Source organism: Chroicocephalus ridibundus, chromosome 1 (assembly GCF_963924245.1).
Source record: "Chroicocephalus ridibundus chromosome 1, bChrRid1.1, whole genome shotgun sequence".
Lineage (NCBI taxonomy): Eukaryota > Metazoa > Chordata > Aves > Charadriiformes > Laridae > Chroicocephalus > Chroicocephalus ridibundus.
In genome coordinates, this window is record NC_086284.1 from 2534569 (window position 1) to 2554722 (window position 20154).

At 42.4% G+C, this 20154-nt stretch overlaps 1 protein-coding gene across 24 annotated transcripts in view; it reads right to left on the minus strand.

Moving 5' to 3' along the window:
- DLG2 (discs large MAGUK scaffold protein 2) overlaps positions 1-20154 on the minus strand; it is a 1060606-nt gene that overhangs the window by 134097 nt on the left and 906355 nt on the right. The window lies entirely within an intron of this gene.

The following is a 20154-nucleotide window of genomic DNA, read 5'->3' on the forward strand; positions in this document are numbered from 1 at the left end:
CGGGAAGGTGAGCGCAGTTGTGTGAGTGGCTGCGCACCACCCGGATGCTTTTCCACGAACAACTGGGCTGAGGAATGCAAATGAAGGCTGCGCCGGCAGCCCCAGGCAGAAACCCAACCCTTCTCACCATCTGGACCGACTGATGTGCGTCACGATGTGGGAACAGGGTGTTGCATTTCATGCATAGCAAAGGCAAGTCCTATATATATATATATATAACTTTCCTCCCGTCTTCAGCTGCTTGTCCCCCCGGCCCCGCATTCCTCATTTGTCTCTGTGCTCAGCACCTTCACTATCCAAGAAAATATTCACTTGAGACTAGAGGCACAAGCGGTGTTTCTGCACGCGCTACTGGCTCCTACTACAGTGGCTTGTATGAAAGAGAAGCTGTATATCGTTGGGTGGCAGAATGTAGGGGAGACGTATCGAGACTTAATCAGAGTAATGGTTTTGATGTCTCTGCCTTTCTCAGAGGAAAGGGCAGCTGAGATCCAATAATTGGATTCTCCAGCGATGCTGACTGGGAATAATCCAATATGGGCAGAAAAATATTCCGAATGACAGACCCTGGCTCACTCAGAAGCAGCAAAAAATATCTGTGCCGCTGGATTTTGCCTCATAGAGCCAAATTCTATTCTCATGGGTTTACACATTTCACTTGCAAATTATGGAGGTTCTCTAGGGTGGCCCAAGCACAAATTTGTTGTCTTGTGCACTAATTAGGGTTTTATGACCTATTTTTCATAAAAGACAGGTTTCAAACCATATGTGCCAGAATGCCCTAAATGGCGTCTATTTTCCTCTTTGTTTTCGCAAAACCGTTCACGTCTGAAGAGGCTTCCCAATGATCTGTGTAAACATGACACTGCCTTATAATGATTTGGTGCGGTGTGATTCAAGACGTAAGCAACGCTTGGTTGGATCTCCTTGACCAACATAACGTTCACCTTAAAATTCAGCTGCCAGGTACTGAGGTACAGGTTTGTAAAACCGACCAGTATCACAATAACGTAAGACACCGAGATATTTCATAGCTGTGTGTAGGTGGCATGCATAAACCACAGCCTGCGGTATTACACAAGAGCCACAAAACATTACTACCCCATTTCACGCTTACTTGCCATTTTTATTTACCTAGCCTGGCTACCCTGTTACCTCTCCTTGGGAAATATTCCATGGCTGATACTGCCATAACATCCAGCGGTGTGGTGCCCTGTAAAGCTGCTGCCTTCTTGGTGAATGGATGCGCTCATCGCACGACCCATGGCCTCGGGGCTCTGTCCGTGCATTTTGGTGCAGAATGTGAGATTTCACATTCAAACTTTCCCACTTCACTGACAGGTGTGTGAAAATCCCATATGGCTGCCAAATTTCTGTATACCTACCTATATATATAGTATGCATTTTTAAGGCATTTGTAAGAAACGCATTTGGCACTGACTTTGAGGTTCTTCGCTTCAAGCTGCAAACTAGTAATGATCTAAAAATAAATAAAAAAAAGACAAAAGTGTTCCCATTTGCTGCCAAACCATGACTTCTTTCTCCTGTAGTCATGTGTACTATACTGACTACACATCATAGACATTCTACTTGCTATCTAAAGTGAGCACACACATCACTGGGGAAAAATCAGGGCATTCAGCTGGAATAACAAGAGTAGTTACCTTTTCCGCTCAAGAAGCAGCAAAGGAAACTTCAAATGAAGAGTAACTGCAGGCAGATTTGATACTATCAAGATCACGAATTAGCTAGTACAGTTAACTTGCATCCCAATGGAGCAAAACTGGATCTCCAGGGTCTCCACAGTGTGGACCCAGAGTTCCAGGTGAATAAATGCGCACCAACAGAGATAATCTCCAGGCCACGCCAGGTGGTACGGACGATCAGTCCACTGGTCAGTAATTCTTGCCATGTAGCCTAAGAAGCCATCATGCAAACTAAAGAGGTGTTTATTCAGTATCTTGCATTTAGCAGTTACGCTGTTCAATTCCTTTAGTGAATTTTTGTCAGATTTACAGTGGCTAAAGGAAATGCTCTTTCATCTGTTGATGGCACTGTCAGAGAGTATCTCTATAGCGAAGAGCCCGGCAGGATTTAAAAAAGGACTGGGCATTTATCAGACAATAACATCCAGAAGAGCAGTAATAACAACAAACCTAAGCTTTCCAATGATCAGGGGATCTAAAAAACTTTGTTTCTTATGGATGTTTCTCTTTTGGTCTCAGATTCAACCCATTGCTCTGCCTCATTCTGCAACATTTCACAACAGCACAGCTTCTCCTGGGCCCCTTCCAAGGCAAACCCCAGAACCTCAGGGTCTGCAGGTCAGTGAACAGGTCGTGTCCCACCTCCCTCCCAGCCAAGGCACTAACTCAGCTCTCCCTCCCTAATCCAGCCAGAATTACCATGCAATCTCTGTGAGTTCAGTTAATTCTGAGACCTACCTTTTTTCAAATGAAAATCAGCTGAGCATACTTGCGAAGGTCTTTTATTACATTTGATAAAGGTAACCTCTAGTTAAAGTGAATTTCAACACCTGTATTCTCTGAAGGGTAGTAGGGTGAGATAGGGTCATCCTTGTACCTTTTGAGTACAGAAATCTATCAAACTTTTAATTCCAGCCGAGACCACTGAGGATTTACGAACTTCACAAGGTACTCCACTGCCTGTGGTCTGAATCCAATGAGAATTTGTCCTTTTATAAATCTACATTAAAATAGAACCACATATTGACTCAGACAGAATATTTCATTCCTCTAACCTACATACATCATGCATTGCAAAATAAACAGCAGTGACAATGTAAATTAATTTAATTGCCACAGCAAGGCAATGGAGAAATCAATTTCCTCTCAATGTTGTGCACTTGCAATTCAATTTAAGAACAGTTTTTAAATAGGGTTTCAGTTTCTAAGATTAATCCTTGTAAGTACAAATGAATAAAACTGTATATTTAAATTAATTAATAAATTAGCTGGCACCGGGCTTTGAAGATATAAAGGACTGTACAAGTGCTGTTACTATAATAATATTTTTCTGAATTACAATACTTTTCTTCCTCAAGTGACATCGTTTTTGCTGCAAGTGCAGAGTACAAGCTCAAGTCCTCTTTCTGAATGAGGACTGTGTTTGAAAAAAATATGGAAAAAAGGGAATTAAAGAGGATATTCAACTAGGTCTGAATGAACAGACACCCAAGAGAGCAATTCCAGTTGATCAAGGGCAACGAAAAGAACTGGCTTTGCTAGGTAGGAAGGCTGAACTCCCTTAATGGTGGCTTCATAGTCTCAAGAATGTGAGTGATCTTATCAGTAATGAAGAAGAGCTGCTAAAAGGAAGGAAGGCCAGATGGCACTTTCCCTAGAGCCTCTGGAGAGGCTGCCTGGATGTGATTTCAAACGCCTTTTATCGCACCCCATGAACCTGGAATGCTACAGCAGCCCATTTGAAAGCCAGTGGATATCTCGGGAGCAGTCTGAGACTTCGTACAAATGTTGATTTTCTGTATGGCTTAGATTGGGTCAGCTGCTTAAAAGAACTGAGAAACTTGAATGATATAGTTCAGCATCCAGAATTGTTTTTTTTTTTTTTGTTGACTGGACTTTCATTTTCCCATTGTTTTCTTTCTTCTGTTTCCTTTTAAATGAGTTAAAGTTGTCTGAAGCTCAATATTCAAACCCAAACCTGACCATAAAGGACTTACTAACTCCAAGAGCTGGAAAAGTAGCTCAAGATCCACTTTCTGTTAGGTAAAAGAATAGACTCGGTAGCAAACCAGACAAGCATCTTTTACACAAACAGAAGGTCCCACAGTCAACTCCTTATAAGCCTGGTGCGGGGAGCAAATGAGTTAACAGCTTTGTATGGCGAAGAATGGCAGAGCGACATGAAGATCCTCCTGCGATTCGCAGTTTAACTCTGCGTGCGCTCTGTGGTGGGAGGAGTAGGTGGCTGATTTGGGGAAGAAGTACAGCACAGGAATGATACACTTGACTCCTCTGAGGATGGTGATGAAAATCTGTCAGCTTGGCATAGTCCTTCCTGTTACCTACAGCGATTACTGACGCATGGAGAAAGTAACAGCTCTACAGACATCACGGTAAGAGGCACGCTATGTGTGGTGGAGAGCAGATCTGCTTCGCTGAAGAAGCCCGTGGCAGTGCTGCAAGGGGTTATCCATGGAAAGGGACATAAGACGAGCACACAGAATAGTCTTCATGAGAAAACTGTGAAATTCAGGCCCCCATTTGCGGTAGATTGCAAAAAATAAACAAGCGGCATTGCCTGAGGATGCCTTCCGCACTGATTGTGACAATGAGCTCGCGCAGGAATCAGTACGCACACACTTTTAGACTAAGTTTTCCCCTCCTACAGTTTTCTTTCGAAAATTTGAAGCCTGGATGACTAACTACAATGCAGATGGCAGAGCAATGTAGAGATACCCATGCTAGCTCCAGATGAACTAGCTCAGATGACACCATGAGCGGATTTAACCGACTCATCTTGAACTCCAGGGTCGTGCTGCTCCTGGAGCCTGAACGTTTAAGGTAGTTTGAGATCCAGACAAGCCAGGGAAGGACAGCAGGTGATACTCGAGCTAGATCTGTGCCAGCCATTCTTGCAAAATTTACTTCTGCAGGGTTTTTTTGCCATTAACTTGCGAACACACCAAGAAAGTACCTCCCAGCAAGGAAGAATATATGCAATTGCAGGAGCATCAGGGTGAAGTATTGCTCTGGAAAGAAAGGAAGAAATAACTGCTCTGCTGGGATATGGCAAACCCTCCTTCAGCTCAGCAGGAATCATCTGTAGCCTTGCATGGTTCACAAGACTGCCGAAACTGCAGATTTACTGTCTTGGCTCTAACGTCAGACCAATTAATTCAGCTCTCACCAGAAACCCTTTTGGTTAGCTAAGGGTGATGGCACCCTGGTGAACCTGCTGTGAGGGAACCTTCATGGCCAGTCATTCCTGACATTTCTGGGCACTCTGAAGGCATGAACAGCAACGATACTCCATCTACAGGTCAGCAGTAACCACGAACAGGGAAATGTCTGTCATCCCATCACATTTGTACCTGGCAACTTACTTCCACAGAGTCTGAGCTGAGTTGGGCACTTAAGGACAAGCCACCATTTTATAAGGATTTGTGTCTGATGGGACCCAGGAACCGGGACACTGATTAGATGCTCTGCTCTTGAACTACTTATAGCTCGAGGATTAATTAGGAGTGGGAAAGTGCTCTAAGACCTTTAACTGAAGAACTGAAGAATTAAAGGAGGTGAAATATAAATACTTATTCTCGCTATAGCATCAGAATCTCTGAGTAAAACCCTACTGAAATAACTCACCGTGTAGATAAAACAAGAACAGTTGGTTAGTATTTCTTAAATTATATAATGGGATTTATCAGGAAATAGCGAAGAAGTGAACAGAGAGACAGTACGCGTTAAAGCTGAGGATCCGCAGTTCTCAGCACTTAAATTTGTGGCTGTCTACTGCTTTGCTCGGACCAGCTTTCTGCCAGGTACCTGAACTGGAAAGAAATTGCATGGAAAATACCGTCCAAAGATAAAAGATAAGAGCAATAGCTGGGAGGACAAAGCTGATTGCCTTCTCTCCCTTGTGCTTACAACTCCACAGCTTTTTTAGCAGAGCTTGGCAAAGGAAAGAAGGCGCAAACGGCAGCGGGTGAGAACCGGGGACATTTGCCGCATGAATTTTGTTCCTCTGTGTCCTGGGACAGAGGCCGCTTCTGCAACTGTTTCTCAGCTCAGCGCTGCTCCATGCAAGTGCTGTGAAGAGAAACTAAAAATAATGATGTGTTTAAACGTTAATGCTGCAGGCTACCTAAGCACCTTCAAAGCAAACACTTTTGCAAGAACTGGAGAGTCCAAGCAGTGATTTTTTCCAGTCCTTCTGTCTGCTTTTAACCACAACTAGGGAAAAATAAATCCTTCAGCCCTCCCAATGTTAATATTGCATATCAGATGGTAATATATGTCAGCCTGAGGGATGTAAGAGGAAACAATAAAAAAGCACTGTTGCTGAGCATGGATACAAATTAAAGAACTTTTTCAGCTCCAGTTCTGAGAGAATACACTTATTCGCCTTTAAAATGCAATTTGGCAGTGGAATTATCAGAAGTGACGTACTTGAATGAGAGCAATAAAAACAAAGGGACCCTGAGATGAACATGGAGAAACTGGACTATCCATACTACTTTGTGCTGGTACCAAACAAGGATTTTAATAACAATGTATAAAAATGCTGTAAGGTGATGAAAACGGGCTACTTTCGAAGACGGCAATGTGACCCTTACATAGAAAACCCTGTCTACAGTCCACTGTGAACGGATGGGGCAGTTAAGAGGAACCCTTGTGGAGATCGTAGCCAGTTTCACATCTTAACAGATGAGATGTGTGCTGGCAACGTGTGACCCTACAGATATCACGGTATTCTGTTAGAAAGTAATAAAAACCATCTCCCGGAAAGCATCATCAAAGTTCTGGGTATGCAACAATTAGTTAGCTTATACCAGACAGTTGTGAGGGGGAAAAAACCCTTTTGCTCTTTACCAGTAAATTTAATTACTTTGTTTCCCAGTCATCATCCCATTGGACTACTGTACTTCAGCTCTTATGCACTGAAATAACAGGAACTTTTAGGAGGATGAAAAATGCAAATCCTGTGTATGTGTTTACACTACACTACCTATATCCTAATAAAAAGAAGAGATTGGTAAATAAAGGTTTTCCGAGCATCGCTGACCAGCAGAGCTCAGCAAATAATTCGCAGTGAATGTATGGTTTCTTTTCTATTTCTTTTTTTTTGTGGTCTTTTTTTTTTTAAATGAGGTTTTTTATTGTTTTCACAAATTAATGATCACATGGGAGTTATTAGATGCCCTCTGCCTATAGAAGATTTATGAACAGTATGTTGTTAGTATTTACAATATGAGTTTTGCATAATCATACACTATTTCTTCATTTCCTGCCTGGTGAGGTGTAAATATTAGCACTACATTTCTTGGGCAAATATTCCTATGAAATATATTAATTATAAAAATATTACTAACAATAAGTTCATCCAAACATTGGATGGAAATTAAATGCAAATGATCACAAAAACACATGAATCATTCAATTATATATGCATTATATATGTTTCTTGTAAAGTTTTTAAGGTACGTGTTTGGCTTTTCTCATAACCCTAAGAAACATAATTTTGAAAGTCAAGTCATAATTAACATTTTTCTTCCTGTAACATAATTCTTATACCAATACTATATAGAATGAAGGACGTACTTTTATACGCTGCTTGGTTTACAGTTAATTGATTTTCAAATAAGCATCTCGTTTTAAACTACAAACTCGTTGACTTAAGGAGACTTGGAGAAAGTTAGGGAAAATCAATTAAATGTATGAAATCAATGTATGTAAAATTTAAAGCCTGTTAATATTCATGGAGTCAATTCAGTGTCTTTCTTCGAATGAAACTACCAGAAATTAAGGCCTCTTTTTTTTCTGCAAGAATGAAATCCATTTGGGATCTTAATACGCATTAATTTAGAATCATAGAATCATAGAATTGTTGAGGTTGGAAGGGACCTTTAAGATCATCAAGTCCAACCTTTAGCCTACCCTGACAAGAGCCACTTCTAAACCATGTCCCTCAGTGCCCCATCTACCCTTTTTTTAAACACCTCCAGGGATGGTGAATCCACCACCTCCCTGGGCAGCCTATTCCAATGTTTAATAACCCTTTCAGTGAAAAAATGTTTCCTAATATCCAATCTAAACCTCCCCTGACGTAACTTGAACCCGTTCCCTCTCGTCCTATCACTTGTCACCAGGGAGAAGAGGTCAGCCCCCATCTCTCTACAACCTCCTTTCAGGTAGTTGTAGAGGGTGATAAGGTCTCCCCTCGGCCTCCTCTTCTCCAGGCTAAACAACCCCAGCTCCCTCAGTCGTTCTTCATAAGGTTTGTCCTCCAGACCCCTCACCAGCTTTGTAGCCCTTCTCTGGACACGCTCCAACACCTCAATGTCCCTCTTGTAGCGAGGGGCCCAAAACTGAATGCAGTACTTGAGGTGGGGCCTCACCAGTGCCGAGTACAGGGGGATGATCACTTCCCTAGTCCGGCTCACCACACTATTCCTGATACAGGCTAGGATTCTGTTGGCCTTCTTGGCCACCTGGGCACACTGCTGGCTCATATTCAGCCGGCTGTCCACCAACACCCCCAGGTCCTTTTCTGTCGGGCTGCTTTTGAGCCACTCTGCCCCAATCCTGTAGCGCTGCATGGGGTTGGTGTGACCCAAGTGCAGGACCCGGCACTTGGCCTTGTTGAACCTCATACCATTGGTCTCAGCCCATCGGTCCAGCCTGTCCAGATCCCTCTGCAGAGCCAACCTACCCTCAAGCAGATCAACACGCCCGCCCAGCTTAGTGTCATCTGTGAACTTATTGAGGGTGCATTCGATCCCTTCATCCAGACCATTGATAAATAATTTCTTCATCCAGATCAATGATAAATAATTTAACACTGCGCTCCCTGCAAATAATCTATTTTCTTTCACTTCCCTTTTACACCTGGTCAACAAAGTTACCTGCTTCCTGTGGGAAATAACCCCAACTGGCAGGAGATTGGATGCTGTAGCCAGAAATTAGTTCTGACCTTTACAACCAAAACAAAATCCTCTTATTTCTTCTCATGCAGTAGTAATAAAAGAGAAAAAGCCTATGTTCAGTTAATGAAAATTTAGGTGTATACGTTATAAAGAAAAATGCCCAACAGACAAGCCCTTGAAAAACTCAGGTTAGACCTTAATATCGTACTGAGGAAGAAAAATGCCATCATACAGTATATGACAGCATTGACAGCTGAGAAAATATCATTTTGAAAAGCTAATCTTTCTCTTTGAAGTAATGTTTCTATAAGTGAGTGTCCCATGTTAATTTAACCTAACGATTTGTTTGATATATTGATAAATACTATGAATGCAGAAATCTAAAGAATGTTTCACTTTTTGTTTTTTACATTTGAGGACGCTTTAACTGCAGTTGAGACGCAGCCTTCTATGGGAAGGCATGTCCTGTATGTATTGAACATTATTAGGACTGGGATAATTTTACAGTCCACTCAGCAAGTCCAGGTGAAACTCGATGAAAGACTCATGGATCTAGTCTTGCCGAAAGCTACTTCATCTCTGCAGCTTCATGCTAACATATGAGAGGAGCAAAGTGACACCATTATTCTGCTTGCAGTTTCTCCAGTTCTATTTCCAGAGGTTGTTGATTCTAACCATAACATATGAATGTCTATTTTGCATTCCAGCATTTTTTTTTTTTTTTGGGGGGTAATTTTTCAGGTGGGTTTTCAATGCGGAGCTAGGAAATGGAGCTAGACAAGAGGAAGCTAATTGCCCACAATTTTGGTATTTTGGCAATTTGCTTAAAAAATCAAACATGTAGATTTGAAAAATCCCTGCCAAACAGCAGGCGGTATGTGGTGTGGACATCCAGCCTGGGGACAGTCCCTGAGCACTGCTCAGTGTGGAGGCTGAGGCTGCCCAGCAGCCTGGGAAGGAGCTCACCAGGAGAACGAAGCTTGTAGGAACCAGAAACCCAACTGGATTATGCTGGTACTTTGGCAAAATCATAATATCCTATGAAAATCTACCCTACCAAATCATTTTTCCAATTAGTCATAATATGAAGGACAAGTAGAGTGGGCAGTTTACTGGAGGTTCTCTATTAGATGTCTACTAATACACAGTGGTGTCAGCAACTAAATAATGATTATTTGAAAAAGTAATCATTTTCTCTGCAAAGGAAGCCACACCCTCAATGACTGCCCCAGGAGTTAAATGTCCAGATACACTAATGTATCTTGGCCCAAGGTATTATGTTGTTGGTGGTTCCTAAATCAGTGTTTTACATAATAACGTGTTCATTTCTGTGTTCATTTTTTTCCCTCTGCAACACGCAAACGGTGCCTGTTGATAAGACCCGGGTGCAGCATTGTCAGTGAACAGTTTCTCCAACTTCATGACATGTACCCTTTCCAAGAACATTTTGTTAATGGCGTACGTGTGGCAAATGAAGTCCCATAGTTGATTTTTCATCATTTCTCTTTTGCTCATTTTGTCATGATTTTACTGGTTTAGCGTAAAAATGCTACTGTAAGGGAGAAAACCCAAATTAATATCTTTTGCGTAACTTCTCAGCCAAGTGGCATCTGGGGCTTTAGAATGGGAAGAGGAAGACTCAGCATGGTTCCTCAGCTATTTTAGTCCAGATACCTATACAGATCCTAACCAGCTTGGCAAACACAAACCAACCTCATCTGCATACATAGCAGAAAGGAAGAGAATTACCAGGCAGTCTCCAAATATATTTTATGCAAGTTTTCTAACCCCCTCTGTTGCTTTATGGTCTCCTTTGCCAGCAGCATTAAAAATAAACTCGTCTTGCAGAAAACATGGGGTTTATCTGGTTGCTCTGCTGCTCAAAGCGACTCCATAACCAAGACCACCTATCTTCTGCCCTCAGTAATAACCAGCTTTTCAGGGATCCTCAGTTCAGAGCAAGAAACACTGTGTATCTGTCTTTAAAAACATATTTTTAGATGAAAGTCTCATCCTTTTCTTCTTGGAGAACTTTGATTTATACATTGTCTAGAGAACTTTATTACCAGGCTCTATGTGATAAAAAATATGAACCAATAATTCAATAATGGTTTTGCTAGAGCAGTTTTCTACCAAAAGAAGGTTTCTAAATGCTTATCTAGCTATCCTGAAAGGCAATTTCCATTCAGAAGGATCTTTACACCCTTCACACATACGTCTTGTACACTTAAATGAGGACACACTACCTTATACACAAGCAATACTTAACAGCCAGTTTTCGCTGAATGGATAGAACCTGAGCTCTGCCACACAGTAAACGTATTAATACACCTCATGCAAAATAAGCCAGGCTTTGAAGGGTAGTTTCACAGTACCTTCGTTAAGATATGATTACTTAATACTGTCCTTTGAGAAAAAAAAATCCTGTGCCACCCTTCTACATGTTATCCACATGAAATATGCTCCAAAAGACAGGCAACAGAGGTCTCTCAAGCTACTTTCAACACAGTACTCCAGCATCATTTAAACAGCGACAGACTTGCACTGTGAACTACGCTGTGATACGCCCTCTTAAATTAGCAATTATATTTATCCAGTCGAAATGGAAGTGTATCTTGTAAAGAACTATTCTGATTCTCATGGATCTACTCGATTTTCACAGACTCAAAAAATAATTCAAGTTGGAAGGGGCTGTCCAGGGTTCATCACGTACAGCCCCATGCTCACAGCAGGTCCGCCTGCTCAGGGCCCCGTCCAGAGGAATTCTGAACATACCCAAGGACTGACATTGCACGGCCTCCCTCAGCAGCTTCTTCCAATATCTGACTGCTGTCATAGGGAAGATTTTATTCTTAATAACGAATTAGAATTTCCTTTGCTGTAATTTATGTCCATGGCTCCCACCCCAACACCGTGCATTCCTGAGAAGGCTCTGGCTCTTCTCTACACCCTCCTTTCTGGCAGCTGAAGACCTTCAAGGTTTATTTATTTACGTGAAAAACAAGCTTAGAGACATTTAAAAGAAGAAATTGTGGGGATGTTTTAAATATTTTGTGGCTATGAATCATTGCGAAGGGGTAAAATATTTGATGGCCACTTTTCGAGCATCATTTTACCCATTAATTTGTTCCTTCTGTTTCATAACTTTTTCTCCATCCCAGTCCTCTCTGGCCCAGCGAAGGGACACTGCTGGTGTCAGGAGAGGCACCACAAACAGTGCTGCTGATCAGAGCGCTCCGCGAGGGGAGAAGAGCAAGTCCCAGCAGTTAAATGGCCTTGTATCTGTCTGCGTGAGCCGCCATAGGAGTACTCACGGAAGGTCTGTGCTAAGTAGCAGCACAGGAACCATTAGCAAATATGTCTCATTTCCTAAGAACTGCTTTCAAAGCCCAGCAGCACTGGGCAGAAAGGCAGATTTTAGGTCAAAAAGTGCTGTTTGCTCCTTTGGCTCTGTTCACCTTGTTTTATCTCCCCGTAACGCGTGAACATGATTGATAGCATATATTAAAAATTGTGAAAAAGATAGTCATTAATTAAAAATTGAAAGGCTATGTAGATTTATGCAAATCGGCACATTGTGCAAGCGTTCCATCAATAATACACAGGCAAATTAGGGGTGACCCTCGAGCTCCTGGCAGGCTGCCCGTTCAGGAGCTGCAAAGGCTGTACGGTGCCAACAGGTTGCGTAGCACAGAGCAGGAGCAGCAGCAGCATCCATCCGCCTGGAGATCTCAAACCGGGCGTTTGTTCCCGGTGCTCTGACATTCTGACTGCAGGGGAAAGATGTAATTTAATAAAAAAAAAAAATTTCTTTATAGCACACGTTCACGTTCTGCGCTTCTTGAAGCGCTAATGATATAGCGATGGCTTTTGGCTTCCAGTCAGCTGTGTTTTCTCACTCACATGTGCTTGCTGGGAGCTGCAGACACTGCCAGGGACGACTCAACCCCAGTGCCACAGGACCCTGGGCTGGCGAGAGCTGCGAGGTAGGTCTCAAAGGCTTTTGGACTCAGAATACAGAGGTTTTATCACAATCCTGAATTTTTTAATCAGAGAGACCCCAAAGGCTGTGTTTATAATTAGTAACTCAGATGTTTCCAAGATGATTCCCAGGCCCTCAGGCAGCTTGGACCAGCTGACATCTGTGCCACCAAACTCTCCTGCTGTCCCAAAATCTAACCTGGCCCCTGGGGCTGGTCCTGCACCCGAGCTGGCTCCCAGATCATCTAGTACTGGCCTGGGCCAAAATGTGCCCGGGACCCTGCTAACGATTTAACAGCAAGGGCAATCCCATTCCGCTATGGGAATCACAGAATCTTCATGGTCGGAAAGGACCCTTAAGATCATCGATTCCAACCAAACAACCTACAATCTCTGCCACTAGAGCATGCCCTGAAGTGCCACATCTAGATGTTTCTTAAACACCTCTAGGGATGGTGACTCAACCCCCTCCCTGGGCAGGCTGTTCCAGTGCCTGACCACTCTGTCAGTAAAGTCATTCTTCCTAATATCTAATCTAAACCTCCCCTGACGCAGCTTCAGACCATTTCCTCTGGTCCTGTCATTATTCACCTGGGAGAAGAGGCCAACCCCCACCTCTCTACACCCTCCTTTCAGGGAGTTGTAGAGGGCAATGAGGTCTCCCCTCAGCCTCCTCTTCTCCAAGCTAAACATGCCCAGCTCCCTCAGCCTCTCCTCAGATGACCTGCTCTCCAGACCCCTCACCAGCCTGGTAGCTCTGCTCTGGACACGCTCCAGCACCTCAATGTCCCTCTTGTACAGAGGGGCCCAGAACTGAACACAGCACTCGAGGTGAGGCCTCACCAGTGCCGAGTACAGAGGCACCATCACTTCCCTGCTCCTGCTGGCCACGCTGTTCCTGATACAAGCCAGAATGCTGTTGGCCTTCTTGGCCACCTGGGCACACTGCTGGCTCATGTTAAGCTGGCCATCCACCAGCACCCCCAGGTCCTTTTCTGCCAGGCAGCTCTCCAGCCACTCTGCCCCAAGCCTGTAGCGTTGCTTGGGGTTGTTGTGACCGAAATGCAGGACCCGGCACTTGGCCTTGTTAAACCTCATACAGTTGGCCTTGGCCCATCGATCCAGCCTGTCCAGGTCCCTCTGTAGAGCCTTCCTACACTCAAGCAGATCAACACTCCCACCTAGTTTGCCAAACGTTTAGAATCATAGAATCATAGAATCATTTAGGTTGGGATCATCGAGTCCAACCATCAACCCCACTCTACAAAGTTCTCCCCTACACCATATCCCTTAACACCACATCTAAATGCATCTTAAACACATTCAGGGACAGTGACTGTGGTGACCACTCTTTCTGTGAAGAATTTTTTCCTAATGTCCAGCCTAAACCTCCCCTGCTGCAGCTTGAAGCCATTCCCTCTTGTTCTATCGCTAATTACCTGTGAGAAGAGACCAGCACCAACCTCTCTACAATGGCCTTTCAAGTAGTTGTAGAGAGGAATGAGGTCTCCCCTCAGCCTCCTCTTCCTCAAACATTTACTCAAATGTTTACTAGCATATATGCAACCAAAGTGATTATTTTAAATCAAAGAGAGATTATGTAGGGAATATATACAGTTTTCTTCAGGCCCATCATGGCCCCATGGGAGGAGAGGCTCCACACTTTAGGTTGTTGCTGCTTCTGACTCAGGGACCCTCTGAGAAGCAGCAGACCCCACACCAGCACTCCTGTTCCTCTCCTCCTGCGCACAAGCTGCAGGATCCCATCTTCTTTCTGTGATCCTTTCGCTTGTGAAACTTTGAAGTTTCTCTTAGCTTTTAGCACCTTCCGTTCTCCATAATGCAGGAGCTCCCTCCCATCTCACCCCAGGGGCTCCGTCTGGCCCAGTCTTCTTAAAGGAACTGAAGATAACGGTGAACCACCGAGGAAAAACCCAAATAATATCTGTCACATCCAGGACTAATTTTAGGCAGAATTGCCTAAATTTCAGAATGGCAGAATTAAATCAAAATAAACTGTTTCTCTATGATCCTCTTTCCAGAAAGCTCTAATTTTGGATCTGTATCAAGGTGACTTTTTTTTCTTCAAAATTGCCCTCTCCGTGTACCCAAAATAGGCCAGTCATCGACCTCTTACTCCTCTTGAAAATAAAAAAAAACATTTTAGCACTTCCACAAACATACTCCCTTCAAGGACAATAACTGCAACATGCACTTTACACCCGCGGATTAAGGAATCAGGCACGGCACATGTCAAGCAGGTAGCTAAGGGCTGGCCCTAGGACTGCTATCCCGAAACAGGACCCACAGATGTGGCTATTTAACTTCTCCCTCGTTAGTCAGTCTTGATCCAACTCTGCTTTTGTTCACCCACCTACATTTTCGCCTGGGTTGCATGCCCTTAACGTAGGGCACAATCTCCACACTGAACTCAGCTTGTCAGGCTGAATTTATTACATTATTCCGTATCATTGATCAGCACGTCAAGCCCCTTGGTGAATGCTGAGAGAGTGCTTAGAAGATAAAAAACTATTATTACTGTATTCCTTCAAAGCTCTGGTGGAAATTCAGTTACCTTCTGCTTTTAAGTAAAACCCACAATTTTTGCTAGCCACACATTTGTACTCGCGAGCCTCTGGGCAGAATTTGCCACTCAGACATCCCAAGGCAGAGAAAGAAGAGTCTGTTGTCAAGATTTTGCCGGGTTCAGCTGAGGAGATAATTTTGCCTCTGTCCTTACATATGGTTTATTGGGTTTTTTCACATATAACCATTCAAGCAAAAACTACAGCAGAACTTGCCTCCAGAGGAAGGAAACAGACAACCGCCAGGCACCCTCACAGTATGCGAAAGTGCTACTAAAAAAAGCTACTTTTGATGCCATGGGTGCAAGCAACTTTCATCAGGGAGCCCTCCCTTAACATCGGGGCCACAGTCATGGAGTTTGAGCACCTACAGTTTTTATGCACATGGCTGAAAAGTTGGCCAGGCCTTCAGAGAGCATCGTACCCGGCTGTGCCAACAGATCCTCCCACTCTCTGCTCCGCCATCGCCGCTCCCAATGGCCAAGATTTAGCAGTGACAGATACGGCTCTAGAAAGGGCAGGGTAGGCTCAAACGTTCTTCCTGGCTCCGTGGTGAAATACAGGCAGCCATCAGAAATAAAAAGGAAAAAAAAAATCACCTGGTGTAAATAAAAAGGTATCAAGTGTAGAAAATTTTAATAGGTTCTAAAAATATCAAAGAAATATAGCTGGTGGGACTAAGAACAATAAAAAGGACTGTTTCAGTCTATTTGGATGAAAAAAGCTCTGAGCAATGGTGTAGATCCATCATTAAGTGACGACAATAAAATTCTTAATAGTAATGCAGGACCCGGGGAACTATCCACTAAATATTTCTATTTAAGTTTCGTAAAGAAATAGATGATGCACTTTTTTCACATGAAAGGGATGAAATACCCATCTGTAATTAGGAGAGTGCTTATTAAAAACAAAGTAAAACCCAAAACATTATTACCTGGGAATAGAAGATTATATATAAATAGGCATGATTAATTCATTAATGTTTAAGAGTTTTGAAGAGACAGATGAGGATACGTCTGGTTTATAGATTTTCCCCCTTAATGCATCCCGGACTGCTGAGGAAGCTCCAACAGGCTGCAAGAATCGTGATCCAGATGGACGGGAAAGATGCCTGGGTAAGCACAGGGTAGGCAGCCTAATAGCAGTGCAATTAAAGTAACCACAAAAATTTAAAGATGGGAACATAATACCATTCACACGATTTTATTGAAAATACGTCTCCTCAAAAAAAGCCTCATTCCTGACTTTAAAAAGAGGACGAATTTAAAAAACTCTTCAAATGTAATAGTGTTCTGTGAAGTGTTTGAATGAACACTACAGGCTGTGTGTCATACAGTATCCGCAAAGCCCATATTAAATTACAAGAAAATGGTGTGCGTCTCAAAATGTTATTTAAAAGCACAAACTGATTCCTGAGTGAAGATATTTTCAGTGGGGTTTCACAGGGAGACATACAAGAACGCACATTTTTCAGCACTTTAATCAATGTTTTTGAAAGCTAAGCCTCTTTTGACTCAATTTGAGGCTAGAACAAAGACTGGCAGAAAAGGTAACAGTTAGAGAACATCAGCCCTGTTTTATATCTGCTTCGTTTGTCCAGCTTGTCCCGGTTGAATGAAATCTGTCTGAATATAACCCACCAATACTAACGAAAACTTATATAAAGAAATATAACGAATATAAAGAAACAAAGAACAAAAGCCATTGCTATCCATGCTTGAAAAGAGTGACTCTAAAAGGGATTTACAGTAAAAATGGCTGGGCAATTCACATGGGTTAGGTGTGCTTAGACTGAGCAGAAAAAGGGCTAAAATGCAGATAAGAAATGTGTATTTGGGTACTGAGGACACTGGTACTAAAACACTGGAAGAAATTCTGTTGTCCAAAAATGACAGCGAAACACTGGGACAGAAGCCAAAACAGCCGCAAAGACAAATCACTGAAGAGCTGATGAAATTGTTATAAAGGTTTTTAGCTTGGCAAGGAGAAAATAGAGAAGTTCTAACATAGAGCCACTTTTGTGGGACAAAATATTAGATATGTAATGACTTTCGTTTAGAAAGGCATGAAGAGAAGAGATTAGGAATTGCAAGACAGAAAAATCCACAAGGGAAATAATGCACGCATTTTAATGTCTATTAGAATGAATAACCACTGGAAGAAATTAGCACATGAATTGCTGAATTCTCCATTTCTCTATGTCATCAAACCAAAACAAGGTGAATAAACTTCTCAAGGACAGTTTTCATCTTTGACTTTACCTTCATGGAAAACAGTTTTATTCTACTCAATTTTCGTCCCCAGCAGCGCGGTACCAACATGAAAATTAAGAGCACATGATAGCCTGGTATGACAGAGTAGGTGATCCAAGCCCATATCATGGCCTTGAAGACTATTAACTGAATCCTAGGAAAATTACAACATTACATTCCTTTAAAAAGCACTAAGGGATGCGTTTTGCCTGTTTTTTCCTTAAATAGTTTAAAAGAAGCTTATCTTATATACTAGTATAACAGTATACCTCTTATATTGCATTTTCAATACTTTCATAGATTCTCCTTTTTCTTTCTCTCACTTTAGAAGTTAGGATATTTTTGCAGCTCCATCGTTTTGCATGTGTCTGCTATGCTGTGTGTGCAGGTAATTGCATTTCTGTGTCTAAATACCTGACCTTGTGGATTCTAGGCCCTGGCTGTTTGCATTACAGCTCCCAAAACTATGGAGCAAAATTTCCTCTGTGAAAAAGAGAGGAACTGGGAAGAAATGAAAAGGTCGATAATATTGCAAATTCAGGTATCATGTGTTAAACTCATTCCTAAATGAGGAGAAGAAAAAATAAAAGCCAACAAACATATAGTGGGAAAAAAAGAGGTTTGGAAATTAGCTCCAATGTATGATCCAAAGAATGCCGACAATGGTAACTTTATAAATATAAACCAACAAAATAAAATTATATTCTTATCACGATTTCTAGGATTTGAAAAGCTGTGTGACCTATTCCTGCTCTAGATTTTTACATCTGTGGAAGCATAATTGGTGCAGCCCTTGTCTGATGTTATAGGAGTTCACCAAACATGGGTTTTATTTAAATGTTTGTGGATATTTTTTTTCATATTTTAACAGTTTTGGTGTCTCAAAAGCAGCATTTTGATTTAAAAAAAAAAAAGACGACCCTCAAAATTTGCTTAAAATCTCTTGCATTAAATGAAGTTAATCTAAATTGTGGGCAATTTTAGGCAAAAAGGCACAAACCCCCCATGTATATGAGAACTTCTGGAATACATGGGCAATAATAAAGCAGCCAGAGTACTTCCTCCCACCTTTGCCTCCTTGAAGTCACCGGCACCACCATAAAGGTGCCGTGGGTGAGCTCTTCATCTCCCCAAGAACGAGCTCCATTCTCTGTATCATTCCCAGTCCCCTTTGCTCCTCCGTACTTCAGCAAGTACGACTTAATCCTTCATCCTCCAAAGCACTTTGCGATCATGAAATGCAATGCATTGGAGATATGTAGCAACTATTACAAACTAATTAACGATACTTTAAGGAAGAGAAGCGCAGGCAGCAGCAATGTGGTTTGTTCTTTGCTCCAGTAAGGTTTGCAATAAAAGGAGCAGTCACACGGAACAAAGATGTTCTCTTGTAAGCAAGCAATGCACATCCCTTCTGTCATCTACGATCGGCAATAATTCATGTCAGAGCTCCACAGGGCTTCAGGATAAAAGAAGACTGGCAGAGTTGCCCCTCTGCTCAAAAAGTGAGTTAGACACTCGGTACAGCAGGAGATCTGCCTTCTCATATACAGTTTACTGCGAATAACCCCGTTGTAGGCATTCATGCAGAAGGAGAGGCTGAGACACTTGGGTTTGCTCAGCCTTGAGAGGAAAAGGCAGAGAGACGATCTTGTTGCTGTCTGCAGCTACCTAAGGGGAAGGTCTGGAGAAGGTGGAGAGACCATTCTTCAAAGTTCACAGTGAAAGGACAAGATGTAAAAAGCACAAGTTGCAGCAAAGGCAAATTCTGACTAAATCTAGGGGAAAAATGTCACCACGAGGGTGGTGAAACACTGAAATAAGTCACCCAGAGAAGCTGTGGATCTCCATCCTTGGAGATATGCCGCACATGACTGAGGAAGGCCCTGGGCAGCCTGGTTGAGTTGGCCCAGCTTTGAGCTGGGTGTTAAAATAGATGATCTCCAGAGGACCCTTCCATCCTCTATTATTCTGTGATTCCATGTAATTCCTGGATAGTTTTCAGAGCATTTCCTATTGGTCTAACTCTGCTCCTGTTAACCTCAGATTATTGAATGTTTTTTGAAAACTCCATCCCCCAGCATTAGTAATATATGGCCTTAAAGGAAACAACTTTGTCACACTATTTTTCTTTCTTTGTGCTTCAAAAAAGTATTTATAAGTATTTCTCCTTCTGTTTTAGTCAGGATTTTCAGCTAGAGACATAATTATTTCCACAATATTTTACTGAAGAGGTTGGCATTGAGCTTTTCAAAAGAGGCCCTGCCTCTCACTGACATAATTTCTTGCAGATCTGCTTCTCTTTCTACATGTTTTTAAGAGATTGTTGTGGGTTTTTTGCTCTTTGACCACAACTTCACTCAGATTCTGATCACCTGGGATGGTGTCACACATCTCTGAAGAGCCAATGTCACACCTGATGCTTTTAAGTAAGGCCGCAACCCATTTTACCTTTCCTTTCCCTTCTGACAGGTCTGATGTTAATCTGACAAGTCACTAACACACCACAGTTTGTTTATTTTGGTAGGGTTTTTTTTGCTTCATTTTCTGGTCATTCAGAAAGCTGAATTAGCCAGTGCAGAGGCAGGAGAACACCAGAGTGCTGAAAGGGAGTGAAGAAGAGCAAGAACCTCTTCAGTATCAGTGAGCTCGTTACATTACCTCGCTCTGCTTAGCATAATTTCACCTTTAGGCTGAGATTCGA